Source organism: Leptonychotes weddellii, chromosome 8, assembly GCF_054177405.1.
Source record: "Leptonychotes weddellii isolate Sample4059 chromosome 8, ASM5417740v2, whole genome shotgun sequence".
Taxonomy (NCBI): domain Eukaryota; kingdom Metazoa; phylum Chordata; class Mammalia; order Carnivora; family Phocidae; genus Leptonychotes; species Leptonychotes weddellii.
This window is the reverse complement of record NC_138376.1, coordinates 84,057,540-84,078,799: the sequence shown is the minus strand read 5'-3', so window position 1 is coordinate 84,078,799 and position 21,260 is coordinate 84,057,540. Positions and strand designations below refer to the sequence as shown.

General features: G+C 38.7%; 1 protein-coding gene and 1 pseudogene across 5 annotated transcripts in view; both read left to right on the top strand.

Annotated features, from left to right (window-relative positions):
• The window catches only part of CDK19 (cyclin dependent kinase 19), a 174,593-nt gene that overhangs the window by 94,013 nt on the left and 59,320 nt on the right, over positions 1–21,260 (top strand). The gene's annotated exons all lie outside the window — the stretch shown is intronic.
• On the top strand, positions 403–1,200 carry LOC102731472 (ATP synthase peripheral stalk subunit OSCP, mitochondrial pseudogene; annotated as a pseudogene). Its single transcript, XR_014147894.1, has 2 exons — positions 403–417; positions 556–1,200. The product of XR_014147894.1 is annotated as an ATP synthase peripheral stalk subunit OSCP, mitochondrial pseudogene (transcript).

Below are 21,260 nucleotides of genomic sequence, written 5' to 3'. Positions count from 1 at the left end.
AAAAAAAGTTCTTAAAAGTTGAGTGTTAGATGTGGAATGAAGGAAATGTTTTATATCTGTAAATTAATTGCCTTATCTTTTTTTCATAATCTGCCCACCCCAAAGCTCAGAAAAGTCACAGTATTATTTATGCAACTCCTTTTAATGGTCCCCATGGATTTAAAACACAATTGGCATTGTTACACTTCCTTCCATAGAGAAAATGTATGCTTTTTAAATAAATGTAATATGCTTTTGTTCATGAAGAATGTCATTGAGTAGTGCCAACTATTTTAGGATACTAAAATAAAAATATTTACAATCCAAAAATACTTTAAGATTATCCTTAGAAAGATGTTCCATTGTTTTTAGTCTATTACTTAATCTTATAAAAGTGCTATGAAAAGGGAGAAGATGGCCGTCCCAGCAGTGTCCGGGCTGTCCCGGCAGCTCAGCCAGTAAGGGGTAGGTAGAGCTAAGATTCGAACCCACACAGTCACATAGAAGATGGAGTTGGAAGGAAAATTCGTGCTCTTTATACTACATATCAACACTATGCTTTGCATGTCATGACACCTTGCAACTTAGGTGCGATGCTTTAGTATGACTGTTGTCAGGCCGTTTTCCAAGTTCATCCGGCTGCCTGTTCAGGTATATGGTATCGAAAGTCGCTATGCCACTGCTCTTTATTCTGCTGCATCTAAACAGAATAAACTGGAACAAGTAGAGAAAGAATTGTTGAGAGTAGCACAAATCTTGAAGGAACCCAAAATGGCTGCTTCTATTATGAATCCCTATATAAAGCGTTCCGTGAAAGTGAAAAGCTTAAATGACATGAGCGCAAAAGAGAGGTCCTTTCCTCTCACATTCAACCTGATCAATTTGTTTGCTGAGAATGGTCGCTTGGACAATACCCCTGGAGTCATTTCTGCCTTTTCGACCATGATGAGCATCCATTGTGGAGAAGTACCATGCACAGTGATCACTGCATCTCCTTTAGATGAAGCCACTCTTACTGAATTAAAAACGGTCCTGAAGAGCTTCCTAAGTAAAGGCCAAGTCTTGAAATTGGAAGTTAAGACTGACCCCTCAATCATGGGTGGAATGATTGTCTGTATTGGAGAGAGATACACTGATATGTCTGCGAAAACCAAGATTCAGAAGCTCAGCAGGGCCATGAGGGAAGTGTTGATTTTCTGTCAGTGAAAATTCCTAAACTTGGAGCAACAATAAAATGCTTCCTGAACAGAAAAAGAAAAAAAAAAAGTGCTATGAAAAGCAAACTACATGACATTTCAGAGTTCAGAGATTTGATTAGATCATTTAAATAAAGTTTTTGCCAAGGAACTGAACACATGAAATGAATGGTAGCATCATTGTGAAGATTTTCAATACTCATGAGACTTATAATTAATTAAGTACTTTATTTTTTTTTTAAGTACTTTATTTGAGAGAGAGAGAGCACAAGCAGGTGGGAGAGGGAGAGGGAGAAGCAGACTCCCCGCTGAACAGGGAGCCCGATGCGGGGCTCGATCCCAGGACCCTGGGATCATGACCTGAGCCGAAGGCAGACGCTTAACGACTGAGCCACCCAGGCGCCCCTAGACATGAAGAATTAAAGAAAAGATAGTTGTTTAATAGATTTAAAAATGAATATTCACCAAAAAAGACGATCTAATTTAAAAATGGACAAAGGACTTGAATAGACATTTCTCCCAGGAAGGTATTCAGATAGCCAATAAGCACATGAATAGATTTTCAACATCATTAGTTATTAAGGAACTTAAAACCCACAGTGAGATACCACTTCTCATCCACTGGAATGGCAATAATAATAATAATAAAAGGAAAATATGAACTGTTGATGATGATGTGGAGAATTGAATCCTCATACATTGCTGGTGGAAATGTAAAATAAGGTAGATGCTGTGAAAGATATTTTTGTGGTTCTTCAATAAGTTAGACATAGAACTGCCATCTGACCCAGCAACTCTGCTCCTAGGTAAATACCCAAGAGAACTGAAAACAGGTGCACAAATGTTTATAGTAGCACTATTCGTAATAGCCAAAAAAGGGAAACAACCCAGATGTCTATCAGCTGATAAGTGGATAACCAAATGTGGTATATCCATACAATAGAATATTATTCAGCCATAAGAAGGAGTGAAGTACTGATACTTGCTACGATATGGATGAACCTTAATAATATTAAGTGAAAGAAGCCAGATACACAAAGCCACATATTGTATGATTTCATTTATTTGAAATGATCAGAATAGGTGAATCTGTGGAGACAGCAGATTAATGGTTGCCAGGGGCTGGGATGAGCAAGGAATGAGGAGTAGTTGTTCAATGGGTATGGGGTTTCTTTTTGGGATGATGAAAATTTTCCGGAATTAGATAGTGGTGCTGGTTGTGCAACATTATGAATGTCCTGGAAGTCACTGAACTTCCAGTACATTTAAATAAACTTTAAAATGGTAAAGCTTATATTATAGGAATTTTAGCTCAGTAAAAAAGAATATTCAGTGTGATTATAATTCTCAGTGAAATATTAAAGTAAGAATTTTAAAATCAAAGGAAACTTTAATTCAACATTGTTATTTTGTGCTTAGAAAAATTACACAACATGTTTCGTGAAAATATGTATGAAGTCAAATAAATATTCTTTAGAGCAGGTTTCAATACAAGGTATGTGTGTTTTGGGCCTCATTCAGAGGGATTTTGCTGGGTAGAATAAAGCACTAGGAGGCAGTCTCATGCTGGGTACTGTGATTGGTACATTGCCTTTTTTTTTTTTTAATTTTTTAAAATTTTTGTTTATTTGACAGAGAGACAGCGAAAGAGGGAACACAAGCAGGGGGAGTGGGAGAGAGAGAAGCAGGCTTTCCGCTGAGCAGGGAGCCGGACTCAGGGCTCAATCCCAGGACCCTGGAATCATGACCTAAGCTGAAGGCAGACACTTAACAACTGAGCCACCCATGTGCCCCTAGTACGTTGCTTTTTAACTGGCTGGCCCTCTTTGTAGTCATGAGCAGTGTCTCTCAACTGTTTACACTTTCCTTGCCATCTTCTAGATCTGCTTGACTGCTTACTGTTGTGAGCTTCATGCATGCCTTTCTGACATGAAACTATATACTGCTCAATTAGCATTAATAGGGTCTCTATCGTTAACTAACCTACTCCTTCACTGACACTGTTTCCAGCCACTTTGGATAAACACCTGGTTTATCTTGCTTCCCCACGGTCCTGTTCAGTTATCTAGATCCTTTTATGTTTCAGCATTCTCACTTCTTCAACCTTGCCAAGGAAACCTGGACAGCAAGGACCCCAAGGACAGGAATAGGGGGAGGGGTGAATGAGAGCTAATGAAACAAAGGCCCTGTCTTCTTTGTGAAATCTGTTAGGAGAGGAACTGTCCATAGATGTGAGCAGTATGGTTCCATATAGACCTGCTATTTCCAGAAATCAAACATTATTTAATGTTTGTTGTACAGCTTATCTAGTAAATTTGTGTTTTTATTCAATGTAGAACATATAGGCTGTCTTGAGAGTAGTTATTTCTTTCCCAAAATACGTTCCACAGAATACTAGTCCCTGGTATTATTACTAGAAGCTCTGCTTTGGAAGGGGGAGGATCCCATGGTCAAATATATTTAGAAAATGCTGCTTAATCCCTTCTTGGAAGTCCATAGCACACTGTAGTCTTTAAGGTCTCTGAAACATAGTCAAGAAACTTGTTTGCCTCAGCATTTCCAAACTTACTTGAGCCCAGAACTTTTGGTGGGGAGGAAAGAGACAGCATAGCTATTAATATCTTACATAATAATATCAGTTGGGAAGACATTGTCTTAGAGCATTGTAAATTTCTACAACTGCAGCTTAAAAAAAAAGTAGCTGTATTTATTTACTTATTTATTTAAATTCCAGTTAACATATACTGTTCTATTATTTAGTTTTTTTAGTTTTTTTTTTTTTTAAAGATTTTATTTTTTTGACAGAGAGAAAGACAGCCAGAGAGGGAACACAAGCAGGGGGAGTGGGAGAGGGAGAAGCAGGCTTCCCGCTGAGCAGGGAGCCCGATGGGGGCTCGATCCCAGGACCCTGGGACCATGACCTGAGCCGAAGGCAGACGCTTAACAACTGAGCCACCCAGGCGCCCCTTTTTTTAGTTTTTATTTTAATTCCAAAAAGTAGCTACTTTTACCGGCTAGTACCAAAAACTACCTGTCCTTCATATGTTCTATGTAATATATATCATATGTATATAGTTAACCTATAAATTCTCTATCAAGATAGACCTTATTTTTTCCCCTTTCCTTACAAGTGTCAGATTGTTGTCTTTCAGTGATTTTCTTGTTCTTTCTTCCTTAATCATATCAAAATATTTTTTTGAAAGGGTGACTAAAGCACTTAGGACATTCCCAGTTTTAAATAAGTAAACAGCTCTGTTAAAGCTGTAGTACATATATTTGTTGAGCCTGTTATAAAATTTCAGACTTGTCTAATTCAAACACCCTTTGAAATCCAAGTCACGTTTTCATTTACTAAGGATTTTTGTTGAGATAGGCCCTTTCTTAAAAAAAGTAATTAGCCTTGGATGTAGAAGGTGTAATTAATAAATAAGCACAATTCATTACTTTGTTAATTCTTCTCTACAGAAAAGAGCTGGCACTCAGTGTTTATCCTTTATTAACATATAAATATGTAGGCACTGAAATTATGTATCACAGTACATTCCTATGAAATACATAGTAGGTATCATTTTTTCTCTTTCAGGTGTAATTAGTGTAGGATTTTAGCTTTAAAAAGTTTTAGCCTTTTCATGTACTTGAATTTCTTTTCTCTATAATATGCCTCTCATTACATTGTCTTTCTTGTTTTTGAGAACTTTATAGTTTATAATGGATATCACTAATATTCAGCAATAATCTGTGAGGCTCTCTTATTATAGACGGGATAAGATTAGATTGTTGTGGCTTGCCCCTTTTTTTGTTGTTTCTTTAGGCACAGTGCTTGAATCTAATGGGGAAATAAAGCCTCCGGTGTTGTGGCTTGGATTCCTCTTGTGTTTTTAGGGGTGTATTATATTTCCATTTAGATCTCCTGTTCTGTCTTCTAACTGATGATGACCCAGGTTTCTGTTCAGAGTTGTTTCTGGGTGGTTGGCTCCTGGTCCCGTACAACTCAGCCATGTCGGGCAGTGATAGAACATGGTCTTTCAGAGATTCGCCCAGATTTACCAAGAAGTAAAAATGACTCGCGGGTGCGTTCCTGATGAACCAGAACAGATCTTCTCTCACAAGACCGTCTTGGCATTTCGACAAAGCATGAAGTGAAAGCTTTTTGTTTTTGTTTGAGTTGGCTTTAAGACTAATTTTAATTTTGTTTGCTTAGAAATTAATGTTTTTCTCTTGTATTTGCTTTTTCTAGTCACAGGCTGCCTTTCTTCTCAAATGGTGTCATGTACTTTGCATTGTTAGATGTGATCTACTGGCTCTTATGGCATAATATTTTCAATTCTGTACATATTCTGTTGTCTGAATTAGAGGGAGTTTGAGAATGAAATTAGAATTGCTACTGTAATTTTTTTTTTTTTTTGTGATGATGAATTCCTAAAGTCAAAATCCTATTTGTCTGTTTGGAAAAATAGTAACCCATAATGATATATAAATATATATCCCTAGCAAACAGATGATTTGTCCACTGGAAGTTTTATCTTTAATACTGTTTTTGGTCAGATTCTACTCTCCTATATATATTTTGATGGTATGTAAAAATTTAGAGAATAATATAGCTTCTTAAAAAAGGCTTTCTATGGGGTGTCTGGGTGCCTTAGTCGGTTAAACATCTGCCTTCTGCTCGGGTCATCATCCTGGGGTTCTGGGATTGAGCCCCAGTGGCTGGCTTCCTGGTCAGTGGGGAGTCTGCTTCCCCCGACCCCCCACTCATGCTCTCTCTCCCTCTCAAATAAAAATAAACTCTTTAAAAAAGACTTTCTAGCATGATTGTGAGCGAGAACTGGGAATTTCAATTCTTGTTTTTTAGTCTTTGCTCTTTCATTCTGTAATTACATGTGGGCTGGTATTTATTTTCTTATGTAAAAAATTGGAAAATACCTCCTTCTTTTCTACCTCAAAGAAATTGCATTGCCATGAATAAAGATCCCATGTAAAGTCTAGTTGCTATTTATGTAGTAAATTTGGGACAATCTACTATTTCTTGCTTAATGTATTCTGACACTTTACCAAGGCAAACCTTTTCTAGGTACTTATTTCTTTTATTTTTTTATTTTTTTAAAACACTTTTAAAATGTAAATTGAATTAATTAACATATAGTATAGTATTAATTTCAGAGGTAGATTCAGTGATTCATCAGTCTTATTTAATACCCCGTGCTCATTACATCACTAGGTACTTATTTCTTAAGAGGATTCTAAATGGAAAGGTAAAGAGAGATAGTTGAGGTATCAAGTTGTTATCTAAAACTGTTTTAATATCTATAAACTTTAAAAGCTTTAACTTCTAAGTCCATGGTGGTGATTATTTTTTATTTTCACCCTCTTACCAATTTCCTTTTGAAACAACCCAAATGGTAGAATGCAAAAAAATTTATATCACCTTTGGAAAACTAATGGAGAGTCTCATTCCCACTGTCATCCTTTTGAAGAGCTGTGGTAGGAAACAGTAAAGGTAAGGGCAGGGTGAGGGTATACGTCAGCCTGCCAGTTGCCAGCCAGCCCATTCAGGAGAAATTGGCTAAGGAGGTCGATCAGAAAGCCTGCCTCTCCATGTAAACTTAGTAGCACGTGCAGGCTGGGAGCTAGGGCTGGAGACAAAAATGGGACCAGTGTTGTCAGTAGGTAAAATCTGTATCCTACCCTGGGTGGAGCTGCAGGAGGGAGCTGACTCTCCAGTGTATATCCTGTGTGCTGCAGCTGTGGGGTCAGAGTAGACGTCATGGTGGAGGGGGGGGTCCTTAGTAGTAAGTGAGTATAGCGGAGTTTCCTACCCCTACCAGCTTCACGCTAAATGGGGAGGCTGTGCCCTATTCAAGAATTCAACTGTGATCTGCACCATCTAGTACAGTGTAGACCAGTGCTGTCCAGTAGAACTCTCTGCAGTTAGGGAAATATCTGTGCTGTCCAGTATGTGGCCACTAGTCACACATCTTTGGAGCCCTTGAAATGTGGCTAAGAACTGAATAACCACCAAAAGCCTTAAAAAGGGCTTTCCTATTTCGGTTATTTTTCTCTTAAGGAGTTGATAGACAAAAGCTATTCATTACAACATTGTTTTTAATATTAAGAAGCATATGTAATATCAGAGTAACAGAAATGTACTGGTTAAAGCAGTCTGTTTCATTCCCAGACAGTGGGATAGTATGCAGCCATTGAAATGCTGATATAGATAGACATTTATGGACAGAAAAGTTTTTTCCAATATGTTAAGTGAAAGGAGATTGGTTACAAAACCATGTGGTTAGTGTGTTCCCATATTTTTGTGTAAATATTTGAAGATATTGTGTGTGTGAGTATGTAAACACATACATAGATAAATAGGATCTGGAATTTAGGCATCAAAAGATTTATCTTTTTTTTTTTTTTTTTAAAGATTTTATTTATTTATTTGACAGAGAGAGACACAGTGAGGGAGGGAAAACCAGCAGGGGGAGTGGGAGAGGGAGAAGCAGGCTTCCCACTGAGCAGGGAGCTCAACGCAGGGCTCGATCCCAGGACCATGACCTGAGCCGAAGGCAGACGCTTAACGACAGAGCCACCCAGGCACCCCCAAAAGATTTATCTTAATCCTCGTCCTGCCATTCGCTTTGTGCAAGTTACTTAACCTCTCAGCTTCTTCAGTTTTTCCACTGTAAAAGAGGGATTAAAAATAGCACCTATCTCATTGGGTTGTTTTAAAAATTAAATGAAATAACATGGCAGAATTGCTTAGCAGGATGCCTGTATTATCCTGTTATAAGATCATATAAAGCATCAGCTTTTTCGTGGTCATGGTGATTATTATTGTATCACACGTGTATGTGCGTAGGAGAAAGCTTAGGAGTACATAAAAAGTACTTGAAGATGTCTAGTAGGATTGCAGGTGACCTATGTTTTCTTCTTTGTGCTTTTCTATGTTTTCAGATTCTGGTATTGCATTTGGGCAATATTACTTCTATAATTTAAAAATGTTTAAAATGTTTAAAACTTTTGGGGTGCCTGGGTGGCTCAGTCAGTTAAGCTTCTGCCTTCTGCCTTCAGCTCAGGTCATGATTCCAGGGCTCTCTGCTCATCGGGGAGCCTGATTTTCCCTCTCCCTCTGCCTGCAGGTCTGCCTACTTGTGCTCTCTCTCTCTCTCTCTCTGTCAAATAAATAAAATCTTAAAAAAACCCACAACTTTCTGTGTGCCTAAGTAATTAACAAATGATAATACCAGTTAAGCAAAAATGACTCGTGGTAAGTGGATGAAAGATTTATGATACAGATTTATAATATGGATTTCATCACTCTCTTTAGAGATGCACAACTATTTTTGTGATTATACAAAATCTGTAAAATTAAGGCCGTTGGAAATGTAGTAGTGTAATCGAAACACATTCCTAAATGTAGAATTAGAGTTTTAATCATGTTTACATCTGGGAAGACTAAGACAAGTTATGTTTTAACTTGTATCCTTCATAATCTGGGCAAAAACTACATTTATCTCTATTTGGAAATGGTTTTGTTTGTGATTGCTTATTTCTGGGGTTCAGTCGCTCTAATGGTGTTGTAGATGGTTGGCAAAGCTGTAGACATCTAGGTAGAGTATTGCTTTGGTGGAGAGCATTGAATTTTGTATTTCCAAAATTGTTGGCCACAATCTTTTATATTTCACTTTGCTTAGAATTTACATGTGTCAGGTTCTGTTCTAGGCTCTGGGGAATGAGATGAACGAGAAAGGTGGCAGTCTTTCCAGGTAGGCAATCAAACAACCAGAATAGTCAGATCTTAAAGGTGGGTATGATAAAAGTAAGTGGGTACAGTAGGGTACCAGTGGAGAAGTGGTCAATTATATTTTGAGTGAGGGCGGATGGTAGGCAGAGAAAGGTAAAAAGGGGCTATCAAGAAAAGGCCAGGATGTGGAGCTGGATCTTGAAGGTGAGTGTCTCAGTATTTGCAGGTTGGGGTCAAGGCCTTTGTGGCAGTGAACCAGCTGTGGTTTGAGGCAGCATGGGGTATTGGGCAGCCTGAAAGTGGGTTGGTGTGGCTTAAGGTAGAATACAAGCCAGAGGCCAGCCAGTGAGAAAGCTGGAGAATCAGGTCAAGGAACTCTAGTGTTGATGTTTTCAGAAATAGGTTTAGGATAAGAGAAACTGCTGACCATTTTTTTGTTTGATCAGATCTTTTAAAGAACGCTCACTTTTTTTTTTTTTTTTATTTGACAGAGAGAGACACAGCGAGAGAGGGAACAGAAGCAGGGGGAGTGGGAGAGGGAGAAGCAGACTTCCCGCTGAGCAGGGAGCTCGATGCGGGTCTCGATCCCAGGACCCTGGGATCATGACCCAAGCCGAAGGCAGACGCTTAAAGACTGAGCCACCCAGGCGCCCCCAAAAATGCTCACATTTAATAGATGCCATAGATTTAGATTTGAGGTGTTCTGAACCATGGAAGTTTTATGTGAGATCATAGTTTTTCTTTCTTTTTCTTTTTTTTTTCTTTTCCTCTTCTTCTCCTCCTCCTTCTTCTTTTTTAAAACGATGTGGATCTTACCATATCACTAAATTGACAACTGAAACTATGTTGGTATTTCCTGATTTAAGAATAGCCTTCCTGAAGGTTCTTTCAGCTCCTTCTTCCTTCCCTATTCCCTAAGTTCCCCCTTCTTACCACTGCACCTGTACCAAACTCTGACTCCCACGAGGTCTTGTTGCCCCTGCTATAGGGACACCTTTAAAGAATTTGTGAGTTAGAAGTAAAGGAAGGGAGGAAGCTGGGTAAAGACCTGTAGTGGTTCAGTAGCTGATTTCGCCATACTCGCTCGCTTATAAGGAGGCTGTTCTGGATCATAATCCTGTGTTGCTTGCTTTGTTTTTTTCCTACTCATTAAAACAAAATTTCAGATCTTTAACCAATTAGATATTCATTTGGGCCAAAGTTAGCAAATAATTCTGGGAAGGGTCTTATATGAAGTCTGGGCAGATGTTTACTTTTTCTTCCTGCCCTGTGGATTCTTCTCTCTCCATATTTAAAAAATGTTGAAGACTCTCCTATCACACAAAGCAAAACAGTATAAAACCACCTCTCTGAGGCCTTAGTGCCCCCGTTCATAGCCTGTCAGTTTCTCCTCACCACTATTAAGGGCAGCCTAGCATTTGTTGCAATCTGACTTTGTTTCCACTTTCAGTTTAGTTAAAAAAAAAAAATTATTGCGTGCCCACCAAATAACCAGCCTTGTTCTCCATGCAGTAAATAACAGTGAACAAGACAGCTGTGATACTTTTCCTTTGGAAGTGTCAGTGGAGAAAACTGTTCTTTCTAAGCTTCCTAAATACCTCCAATAGATGTTGACAAATCTAATAGACACTTCTCTCAACACTTGAAATCATCTATTCTCCCTTCTGAGAGGAGGGAAACCCTCTGGTTTTTATACCAATATCCTCTCTCCAGGGAGAAGAAGGCTTTTCCTCTGAGTACACATTCTGAGTCTTTGTGTCATCCTCTTTCTCTTAAATGTTTCTTTTTCAGACTCTTAAATGTTTTTATTTCAGGGCGCCTGGGTGGCTCAGTCGGTTAAGCATCTGCCTTTGGCTCAAGTCATGATCCCAGGGTCCTGCGATCAAGTCCCTGTTGAGCATGGAGCCTACTTCTCCCTCTCCCTCTGCCCCTCTCCCTGCTCATGCTCTCTCTTTCTCTGTCAAATAAATAAAATCCTTAAAAAAAAAGTTTTTATTTCCCAAAGGTGCTCTCTACTAATTGCCCTTCTCACCTTTGCATGCAAAACACTTCTGGGGCCATCTTATCCCTGTGCTGATGACACCTCAGTTTTTTGTCTCCAATTGCACACTCTCTCCCGAGTTCCAGATCCACATATCCAAGACTGCTATCAAGGTGCCCCACGAACATCTCAGACTCAGTCATGTTTGATAGTAAAATCAACATTTCTCCCAACCTCAAAGCTGTAATGCTTTTCCTTGTCTCTAAATTTTACAACTGTTGGGGCGCCTGGGTAGCTTAGTAGGTTAAGCATCTGCCTTCCACTCAGGTCCTGGGATCGAGCCCACATCGGGCTCCCTGCTCAGCAGGGAGTCTGCTTCTTCCTCTTTGGCTCCCCTTGCTTGTGCACGCTCTCTCTCTGTCAAATAAATAAATAAAAATCTTTAAAAAAAAAATCAAAGAAATCGCACCATCTTTTTTTTTTTTTTTTAAAGATTTTATTTATTTATTTGACAGAGAGAGAGATAGTGAGAGCAGGAACACAAGCAGGTGGAGTGAGAGAGGGAGAAGCAGGCTTCCTGCCAAGCAGGGAGCCTGATGCGGGGCTCGATCCCAGGACCCTGGGATCATGACCGGAGCCAAAGGCAGATGCTTAACGACTGAGCCACCCAGGCGCCCCAGAATCGCACCAATATCTATTCAGTGGTTTGTACCATCCTGGATCATTTACCCTTAACATATCATATTAATTCTGCCCAGCCCTCTTTTTATTGACTTCCTTTCTATCCTTATTGCCATTGTTCATGTCCAGTAATATCTTCCCTCCCTGTCTCTCCCCAACCTTTTAAAAAATTTAAATTCCACTAATTGACATATAATGTATTATTACTTTCAGGGGTACAAGTCAGTGATTCATCAGTCTTATGTAATAGCCAGTGCTCATTACATCATATGCCCTCCTTAATGTCCAGCACCCTGTAATCCCATCCCCCCACCCCCCCTCCCCTCTAGCAACCCTCAGTTTGTTTCCTATCATTAAGAGTCTCTTATGGTTTGTCTTCCTCTCTGATTTTATCTTGTTTTATTTTTTCCTCTCTTCCCCTATGGTCCTCTGTTTTGTTTCTTAAATTCCACATATGACTGAGATCATATGATAATTGTTTTTCTCTGACTGACTTGTTTCGCTTAGCATAATACTGCTAGTTCCATCCACGTCATTGCAAATAGCAATATTTCACTTTTTTCATGGCTGAGTAGTATTCTACCTATCTCTTTTTTAAAGACTTATTGGACTCACTGCTTCCAAAATTAGTTTTGGCCTATGGTCCCACACTCCTGGGATGTATGTGGATTACCAGAATCTATTTAGTCATGGAACCCATAACCTGAACAACTTTTGACTTCTAGGTTATATGAGAACTTAAAAATATAACTAAAAGGATTTATTGGTGTTTACTATATTCATCGTATGGAATGACCATATAGTTTAACAAAGAGTTAACATAAGTATATAACTATATATAGAAGTATTAGGATATGTATAAAAAGGTAGATAATATAAGTCATCATATGTTAAATTCAAAATGAGTGGTATAATATAATTGCCATAGGGATTTAGAAGAGTGAGAGATCATTAATGGTAAATCCCTTCATGAATGGAAGAGAACAAAGGAAGCAAAAAGCCAGCAAGGGTTAGTGGAGGATGGGGCATGGCTGAAAGGGAGAAAAAGATGGAAGGAGTAAAGATACATGAAATTAAAGTTTGTCACATTAAAAAAAACAAGTTTTCTATGGATGCACTGACTGCATAATGTATAGGGTTTAGTTGCCATGTTAGTGAAAAAAAGTCTTTTGATTTCATTCTCCTGTAGTTCTTCAGTTTTACTTAATTTATGGTGACTAAACTATGTTTCTAATCCTGGCTAATCATTTTTTAGTTGTTTATCTACCCTCATCAAACAGGTGATTGGGCAATAGATTGTGTTTGTAACCAGAATAAACACATCCTTTGACACCAAAAAGAACCTAAAATACATGCCTTCATGAATATCTTTTGTATATATATTCAAGCTATGTGATCTTCTGTCAATATTCTGAAATTCTCAGATAGCCTAGCATTTTTAAAAAGTCAGTTATTTTGGTGATTTCTTAATAGATAAACAATCTTAACCAAACTTCTTTAATTTCGATCTTATCAATTCCAGAGATTATTAATGTTTATAACTTAAAATGTAGGGCTATTCCCAATAAATGTATGTAGATTCATTTTTTAAAAATTCACTCATTAAAAAAAATTCATTCAAGTCTTCATGTACATTGTATAGGTATCTTATTAATACATCTCTTTAGATTTTTCAGAAATTATATTTTTTCTTCATTACCATTTCAACTATTAGTATTTTTTTCAAGTTGGTCATACTAAGAATTGGCATATAAAAACTCAGTTTAATATAAGATGGTTCTTGGCTTTGGAATGGAAATGATAAGGTCATTAAGATTTTTCCTGACTCAGTAGTATTAACATATAATATCCAAGAGCAGTGGTTTTCAAGCTCTTTTTGACTGTGACCCACTCTTGCTTTGGCTCTATCTTACTTATAACCTATGAGGTACACGGTGTTTTCAATTATTTTCTCCTCTAGTCCCAATTGAGGTGATTTCCCCTGATGGATGAGAAATGCTGGTTGCAACTCACTAAACTGATTTTGTAATCCATTAACGGGTTATAAGCTGCAGTTTGAAACACCGTATCTTAGAGTAGGTTTTATAACTTAAAAAATTAATATATAACTTAATATTATATTATTATTAAGTTATAACTTAATATTATATTAATATTAAGTTATAAATTAATATATAACCTAATATAACTTAAAAAATGCAGAGCAGTATGAGGTAGCAAATTCAAATTATGCATAATTTGTTCCTTCAGGTAACTCCTGTTGACATTTCAGAAATATTGAAGAAATATAGCATAGTAGGAATTCAAAAAATACTGAAAGATTTAAAATGAAAAATTTTAAACCTCTGTCTTTCTCATCCTGGTGCTTCTGTACAAAAGTAGCTATATATGTGCTAATATAGACATAAAAATACAATGACTTCTTTTGGCCTTTCCAATGTATTTTTATGTGTTTATTAGCACATATATATCTTCTATTTTTAAAAAAATTTTTTCAAAGATTTTATTCATTTTGTTTTTTTAAAGATTTTATTTATTTTTGCAAGAGAGCAAGAGAGGGAACATAAGCAGGGGGAGTGGGAGAGGGAGAAGCAGGCTTCCTGGTGGAGCGGGGAGCCCAATGCGGGACTCGATCCCAGGACCCTGGGACCATGACCTGAGCCGAAGGCAGACGCTTAACCGACTGAGCCACCCAGGCTCCCTTTATTCATTTATTTTAGAGAAACAGAATGTGCGTGTGAGTGGGGAGGGGCAGAGAGGGAAGAAGAGGGACAAGCAGCCTTTGCCTTGAGCATGGAGCCTGACAGGGAGCCGATCCCACGACCCCAAGATCAGACCTGAGGTTAAACCAAGAGTCTGACGTTCAACCGACGACTGAGCCACGTAGGCGCCCCTGTATCTTTTAAAAGTACCAAAAGAGGTTATATTCTGTTCTATCTATATTACTTAACATTTTTTCTTGGTACTCTTTCCATACCAACAATTCAGATCTAATTCTTACTGCATTCTTTTTAATGGCTATATAATATTTCCACCATAGGGATGGGCCTTTAATTTATTCAGCCAGTTTCCTATTGATACCATTTAGATACTTTTTTTTTTTAAAGATTTTATTTATTTATTTATTTGACAGAGGGAGAGAGAGACAGCAAGAGAGGGAACACAAGCAGGGGGAGTGGGAGAGGGAGAAGCAGGCTTCCCACGGAGCAGGGAGCCTGATGTGGTGCTGGATCCCAGGACCCTGGGATCATGACCCGAACCTAAGGCAGACGCCCAATGACTGAGCCACCCAGGCGCCCCCCAATTAGATACTCTTAAGCTTTAAAATTTCCTTCAGAAATTTTTCCCTATCTCATAGATGAAAGATATCTCCATTGCTTCAGTTTGCATTCTTATATTGTGAGATAGTCATATTTTCATATAATTTTTTACTATTTTAGTTAGTATTTCCTTTTGTGAAATGTCTATTCATATTCTCTGCCCATTGTTTTATTGATGTGTTTTTTTTTTTTTTTAAGATTTTATTTACTTATTTGACAGAGAGATAGAGAGCACAAGTAGGCAGAGCGGCAGGCAGAGGGAGAGGGAGAAGCAGGCTTCCCGCTGAGCAGGGAGCCCAACACAGTGCTCGATCCCACGACCCTGGGATCATGACCTGAGCGGAAGGCAGTTGCTTAACAACTGAGCCACCCAGGTGCCCCGAAGTGGTTTTTTTTCTTAATGATTTTTGTAAGCCCTATAAATCAAGCAAATTAGCCCTTTAATGTTAATGTCTTACAATTTGGTGATGTTTTCCACGTTTGTTGTTAGCCTTTTGACTTTGTTTAGGATATATTTTCTGAACAAGACAGTTTTGTTGTCAGATTTATCAACCTTTTCCCTGTGAATTTTACTTAAAAGGAGCTTCTCCCTTTGGCAGATGTTTGTTTTCAGTGTGACCAGAACTTATGTTGGAGAATTACATTTCAAAGAGGAGAGTCTAGTGAGATTTGACATTTTATATGTATTTTTCAAGCAGCTGAATGAAGACATTTCAAAGCTCCAAGATTATCCAAAGAAAGCTTACTTTAAAGTTGATGTCCTTTTTTGCATCTGTGCTCTGCTAAACATAATATTATTGAAAGTTACAGTATTTTGAATTATCTTTCATTATTATAATGTAGTAATTACTAGGGTTTTTTTCCCCTAATTGTTTTAACATATTTTCATAAAAGTCACATATGTCACAATGTAGCTCTTTTAAAAAAGTAAAGTTAGGGGTGCCTGGGTGGCTCAGTTGTTAAGCATCTGTCTTCAGCTCAGGTCATGATCCCAGGGTCCTGGGATCGAGCCCCGCGTCGGGCTCCCTGCTCAGTGGGAAGCCTGCTTCTCCCTCTCCCATTCCACACTGCTTGTGTTCCCTCTCTCACTGTTTTCTCTGTCAAATAAATAAAATCTTAAAAAAAAAAAAAAGTAAAGTTAATAGTAGAAATATTTAGGATTTATTAATTCTAGTAGATGTTTAATATAAAAGAAGTCATTTATTTCATTGTGGAAACTCACCCCCCTCTGTGTTTGCTTATAATGCCTACAAAGGTTTTTTAGCGGAGTAGGAAGGAAGTAGATTTTCTGTTTAATGGAAACAATACAGTAGACATTTCCTGGATTGCATTTTGGTCAGATCATTTAGTAGCTTTACTTATTACTACTGTTTAAATTCCCATGAGGTCTTCAGGAGCTATAAATGATTAATTTATTTGAGCCTTGACTTCACTGTGTTTATCTTCTCTGGAAGCATAGTGATGTGAAAAACGTTGAGTTACTGGTATTGGTATTTTAGCTATTAATAATTAATCAAACCTTTAGCTATAAATTGTAAATATGAGTGCAATTTCTTGTAGTTGTATGGGAGGGGTGTCTGACCACTGATAATGTCAGTCATTCTGAAAAGCAGAACATCCAACATGGATGAAACAAGTTCCTTCAGAAAGCAAAACCCTCTCCCTCTCCCTCAAAATCCTCAGCCGGAACCATCTAGATGGCGGGCAGGGAGGGAGTGGGTAAGGGATGACCTTCAGGGCTACTTGGTTGCCTGCTTTTATTAAAGAAAATGTAAACCATATATTTTAGAAGTATAAGCTGTAAGGGTATGGGTTAGGTGTGAACCCAGATAGCTTGAGAGTGCACTGAAATAAAAATAAGGTTTATTATGGCCATTTAGGATAAAATTACTACTTTTTTTTTTAAGATTTTATGTATTTATTTGACAGAGAGAGAGACAGTGAGAGAGGGAACACAAGCAGGGGGAGTGGCAGGCAGAGGGAGAAGCAGGCTCTCTGCTAAGCAGGGAGCCTGACATGGGACTCCATCCTGGGATCATGACCTGAGCCAAAGGCAGACGCTTAACGACTGAGCCACCCAGGCGTCCCTAAAATTACTGCTTTATTTGCTTAACTAATCAGACGCCAACTTCAATTTTCAGACTTACTAAATTCCTTGTTAGAAATTTTGTTTCTTGGTTTTGAAAATATTATTTTTTCTATGTGGAATAAATGTCATTTAAGCAATGTGTTTGAAAACCAATTCATGTCCTGCTGCTTTCGTTTTTTCATTCAACAAAACCTGCCGAGTGTCTACTTTGTGCTAGGTCCTGTGCTAGGTGGTTTTATAAATATTCATCTGGAAAGAAAAGACACATCTCTGTTACACAGTGCCAGAAGTCTGCCATGGCAAATTTAGAACAAAGTGGGAATTTCATTTGATATGTGCTCCTAAAAGATGAATGGTGAAGGAGTTCTTAGAGTTGGCGTCTTCCTGCCATAGTGAGAGTAACTGCTAGCTGCTAGTGCACTTGCTGGCTGGTGGAGGCTCTGTACTGCTCAGGTCTCTTTCCAACAAGTATGCTGCATTAGGAGCACCTTCTCTGACTTCCCAGAGCACGTTAGGTTTGCTGTGTATGCATATATCTTAATAACCTCATCATAATTTTAATTTAAAAATTATTTCTTTACTCCTTCTCCTCTTTGGTCTCTATTACGCCGTAAACTTAACCTGAGGCTCCCTGTGCCCGCAGTATGCTAGGCACTCAGGTTTATTAAGGAATTTTGACTTCTTTTTTTTTTTCTTTATCATTGTTACCTGCTGGATATTTTCTGTCATGCTTCTGCCTCATCTGCATGTCCTAGGCCAAGGCTTTGTGGGAGATACTGGGTAATGGGCAGCATTCTGAGCAGTGGAGACCTTGGGAGCCCATTCCTGATGATGGCATACGGAGTATCCTTATGGTGAAGGCCACAACCTATGGCAGTTATGATACTCCCTTTGTCAGGGAGTGTTTTTTAAAAACACTCATAGTTTAAAAGCTCACTGGTCCTTAATTTGGATCTTATCCATCTGCCTCATTTACAGTGCAGTTTTATCTTGAGTCTTAGCTCCCCCTAGCACCCCATTCCCCAGAAATTATTTCTGGAAAAATAGATTTAGCCTTTGGGGTGGATGGTTTTGAATGTTCTGTTTAGAGTTTTAACTTTGAAGCCATTTAAGATTTTGAATGGGAGAGTTAACATTATCAGACTTTTTATTTTAGGAAAGTATTTTGATGTCAATGCATAGGATGTATTAAAAGAGATAGGAGAGGGGCGCCTGGGTGGCTCAGTCATTAAGCGTCTGCCTTCGGCTCAGGTCATGATCCCAGGGTCCTGGGATCGAGCCCCGTGTTGGGCTCCCTGCTCGGCAGGGAGTTTGCTTCTCCCTCTGCTGTCCCCCCCGCCCAGCTTGTGCTCTCTCTCTCTCAAATAAATAAATAAATAAAAATCTTTTAAAAAAATAGAAGAGATAGGTGATACATCATCACTCATTAATTCAGCCAGCATTTGTTGAACACCTACCGTGTGTCTGGCTTGTTCAAGACAATGGAAATGTAGAGATGGAAGACAGTCCCTGCACTCCAGGACCTTACAATCTATTAAGGGAGATAGATAATTAAACTACATCATAATTTTATTTAATTAGTGGTGTGTTAACAAGAAATACAGGATGGATGGAAACAGAAGAGAGATACCTACTTCTGACTGGGAGTTTCAGGGAAGACTTCTTAGAAGCAGTGATAAACTACTCCTTTTTTTTTTTTTTAAAGTTTTTATTTATTTATTTGACAGAGATAGATAGAGAGAGCAGGAATACAAGCAGGGGGAGTGGGAGAGGGAGAAGCAGGCCTCCCGCCGAGCAGGGAGCCGGATGTGGGGCTCGATCCCAGGATGCTGGGATATGACTTGAGCCGAAGGCAGACGCTCAATGACTGAGCCATGCAGGGGCCCCTAAACTACTCCTTTCTAAAAAAGCAAGTAGGCATTAATCAGACAGAGGGTAGGGAAGATCTTTCCAGGCAGAGACAGGGCCCCATGTGTAAAGGTGAGAATTCGTGAGTGATATTTAAAAGGCAGGGTATGTAGCACTTGTTCAGTGCCTGAACACTGATTGATGATAAGTTTTGAGCTTACCTTGGTAATTAGGAAATATTAGTGTAATTGCAGGAATAGTGGGCACACTAAGAGGGAGAGGTGGGCAAATGATGTTCAGTCTTGGATCTGTGGATTTTGAGGTACAGAGAGATTCATGTGGATGTAGATATGCATAGTTGGAAATTGACGTCAGAGTTTAGGGGCAAGGTTAGAGCTAGAGCTAGAGATTTGGGATTCTCCATAAAAGTAGTAGCTAAACCTCAGACACATGAGTAAGATGTTAAGAGGGACTGCAGAATAGAGAAGGAAAAGAGGACTAGAGACAGAATTATGGAGAGTAAGACAGTACTTTTTTTTTTTAAAGTAAGAATCTAATTAAGGAGTTTTAAATTAGATTTTTTTTCCTTCCACATTTTGCTTCTAGGACAAAAACAAGGATAGATGAGAAGAAAATAAGCATTTGTTAGAAGTTTATTTATTGAAACCCCAAGGCTCTAAAACAATGTCCAGAGTCAAAGACAAATTTAGTTTCAATAATTGTGAAGGTAGGGAAGATTTTCAACCAGGAGCATTGAAACAAGAAAAGATTTTCTGATTACCACTCATTGACTCAGAAAGCCCTTGAGAATTCCAGTTCCTTAGGTTTTATTTTGTAAACTCTTTATTTTGATTTGCATTGGTTTTGTTTTTCATATTTAAGCTTTGTATATTCAGAGTGCTTATAAAACACTCATAGTTAGGGGTGCCTGGGTGGCTCTGTCGGTTAAGCATCTGCCTTGACTTAGGTCATGATCCCAGGGTCCTGGGATCTAGCCCTGCATCAGGCTCCCTCTGCCTGCCGCTCCCCCTGCTTGTGCTCTCTCGCTCTCTCTGTCAAATAAATAAATTAAATCTTTTTAAAAAACACTCATAGTTTAAAAAGAACATATCAGCTATCATAGTTGAGGGGATATTTATTTATTTATTACAGATCTTATTTGGTTTCAAGTATCTCTCAAGTACCTGTAGTACTTGAGGTCAGAGAGAAAAGGAAACCAGATTGCTACAAAATGGAAAGGAAAGTAACTTTCCTATAGCCATGGTATTATAGATCGTACCACGGGAGTTTCAGGAATTTGGTAAGGAAATGCTATGGCATTCCCCATCACAGCACATTTCCTTTTTTTTTTTTTAAGAATTTACTTATTTATTTGAAAGAGAGAGAGCACAACCAGGGGGAGGGGCAGCAGGAGAGGGAGAAGCGGACTCCCTGCTGAGCAGGGAGCGGGGCTTGATCTCAGGACCCTGGGATCATGACCTGAGCCAAAGGCAGATGCTTAACCAACTGAGCCACCCAGGCGCCCCAGCAGCACATCTCCCTTTAACAGGTTCTCCGACTGTCCAGAGTGGTTGGTCTCTTCCACTCATGTATGTGGGCAATAATAGCTATTATTCATCAAGAACTTACAGTATGCCTGGCATTCTGCATATATTATGTCATTTAGTCCACATCACATTCTTGTTAATAAGAGTCAATTAATAAGTGTAATAACTATAATTTATCAAGCACTTAATATGTCCTATGCATTGTGTTACATAGTCAATGTACTTATATTCATTTAATTCTTACAGACCCTGTGTTTGTGTTTGGCAGTAGATATTCATTATTCCATGAGGCCCAGAGGGGTTTTGAAATCAACTTGCTTTATGTCATGCAGCTAGTAAGTCAGGACTCAAACTCAGATCTGGGAATTCTACATTCTGTACTTTTTGCATTATGTGTGCTGCTTCACTGTCGCCTCTCCTTTGGGGCAGTCGGAGCATTGACCTCCCTGAAGCTTATGACTGGTACCTAAGCAGTGTCCCTAAAGTAAAATAAAGCAAAATAATTTAGGGCCACCTTGAGCCAGAGCTGGGTTACTGTTTTATAGACCCCTTTTCAGAGTATGAGTGCCACCTGCTGGGAGGTTATAATGTATCTATGTGCTTGCAAAGACCAGCTTCCCAAAGGGCTGCTGTCACAGATGTGGAAGTGGCAGATTTCTAAATGCTAATTCTTAGCTTGCAGTTTAGGAATACTGCAGCATTTTGGAATTAGCTGAGTCCCCTCTTTGCCATAAAATAAACTGCTTCACGACGTGGATGGAACTGGAGGGTATTATGTTGAGCGAAATAAGTCAAACAGAGAAAGACGTGTATCATATGACCTCACTGATATGAGGAATTCTTAATCGCAGGAAACAAACTGAGGGTTGCTGGAGTGGGGG